At 49.2% G+C, this 1,664-nt stretch overlaps 3 non-coding genes and 1 pseudogene across 3 annotated transcripts; all 4 read left to right on the top strand.

Annotated features, from left to right (window-relative positions):
* The first annotated feature begins 95 nt into the window (after positions 1–95).
* Positions 96–214, top strand: LOC123177794 (5S ribosomal RNA). The gene has a single exon (XR_006489132.1). It is a non-coding gene; the product is annotated as a 5S ribosomal RNA (ribosomal RNA).
* A 367-nt stretch (positions 215–581) lies between these two features.
* LOC123177795 (5S ribosomal RNA) lies at positions 582–700 on the top strand. Its single transcript, XR_006489133.1, has one exon. It is a non-coding gene; the product is annotated as a 5S ribosomal RNA (ribosomal RNA).
* A 367-nt stretch (positions 701–1,067) lies between these two features.
* LOC123177796 (5S ribosomal RNA) lies at positions 1,068–1,185 on the top strand. Its single transcript, XR_006489134.1, has one exon. It is a non-coding gene; the product is annotated as a 5S ribosomal RNA (ribosomal RNA).
* A 367-nt stretch (positions 1,186–1,552) lies between these two features.
* On the top strand, positions 1,553–1,664 carry LOC123177797 (uncharacterized; annotated as a pseudogene).

Below are 1,664 nucleotides of genomic sequence, written 5' to 3' on the forward strand. Positions count from 1 at the left end.
TAGGGAACGGTTGTAATGGTAGTGAGAATGTAGAATCGTCTTTGGAGCGGACCTGGGAGTGGCAAGCATAAGGGACGAAGACGGGGAAACATGTCGGATGCGATCATACCAGCACTAAAGCACCGGATCCCATCAGAACTCCGAAGTTAAGCGTGCTTGGGCGAGAGTAGTACTAGGATGGGTGACCTCCTGGGAAGTCCTCGTGTTGCATTCCTTTTATAATTATTTTTTGCGCCTTGTGACAAACATGTCGCACGTGCGCGATATATATTAATCCCGTTATATTATGTTTGACGTTTGCGATATGTTTAAGCTCGATGCTCATTGCTCGCGCGTCTTGGGGCGGCTTTATGGCGCGAAGAGCGCGTTCTGAAAGGGGTGGAAAAAACTCGTGTTGCTGCGGTATGGAGGGAGGGGTGGAAACCGTGGAAAACTCGTCTCCGTGATTGAGCGGGAGAGTAAGTAGTATAGGACATTATCCATTGTTAGGGAACGGTTGTCATGGTAGTGAGAATGTAGAATCGTCTTTGGAGCGGACCTGGGAGTGGCAAGCATAAGGGACGAAGACGGGGAAACATGTCGGATGCGATCATACCAGCACTAAAGCACCGGATCCCATCAGAACTCCAAAGTTAAGCGTGCTTGGGCGAGAGTAGTACTAGGATGGGTGACCTCTTGGGAAGTCCTCGTGTTGCATTCCTTTTATAATTATTTTTTGCGCCTTGTGACAAACATGTCGCACGTGCGCGATATATATTAATCCCGTTATATTATGTTTGATGTTTGCGATATGTTTAAGCTCGATGCTCATTGCTCGCGCGTCTTGGGGCGGCTTTGTGGCGCGAAGAGCGCGTTCTGAAAGGGGTGGAAAAAACTCGTGTTGCTGCGGTATGGAGGGAGGGGTGGAAACCGTGGAAAACTCGTCTTCGTGATTGAGCGGGAGAGTAAGTAGTATAGGACATTATCCATTGTTAGGGAACGGTTGTAATGGTAGTGAGAATGTAGAATCGTCTTTGGAGCGGACCTGGGAGTGGCAAGCATAAGGGACGAAGACGGGGAAACATGTCGGATGCGATCATACCAACACTAAAGCACCGGATCCCATCAGAACTCCGAAGTTAAGCGTGCTTGGGCGAGGTAGTACTAGGATGGGTGACCTCCTGGGAAGTCCTCGTGTTGCATTCCTTTTATAAATATTTTTTGCGCCTTGTGACAAACATGTCGCACGTGCGCGATATATATTAATCCCGTTATATTATGTTTGACGTTTGCGATATGTTTAAGCTCGATGCTCATTGCTCGCGCGTCTTGGGGCGGCTTTGTGGCGCGAAGAGCGCGTTCTGAAAGGGGTGGAAAAAACTCGTGTTGCTGCGGTATGGAGGGAGGGGTGAAAACCGTGGAAAACTCGTCTCCGTGATTGAGCGGGAGAGTAAGTAGTATAGGACATTATCCATTGTTAGGGAACGGTTGTAATGGTAGTGAGAATGTAGAATCGTCTTTGGAGCGGACCTGGGAGTGGCAAGCATAAGGGACGAAGACGGGGAAACATGTCGGATGCGATCATACCAGCACTAAAGCACCGGATCCCATCAGAACTCCGAAGTTAAGCGTGCTTGGGCGAGAGTAGTACTAGGATGGGTGACCTCCTGGGAAGTCCTCGTGTT

Source organism: Triticum aestivum, unplaced genomic scaffold (genome assembly GCF_018294505.1).
Source record: "Triticum aestivum cultivar Chinese Spring unplaced genomic scaffold, IWGSC CS RefSeq v2.1 scaffold133902, whole genome shotgun sequence".
Taxonomy (NCBI): domain Eukaryota; kingdom Viridiplantae; phylum Streptophyta; class Magnoliopsida; order Poales; family Poaceae; genus Triticum; species Triticum aestivum.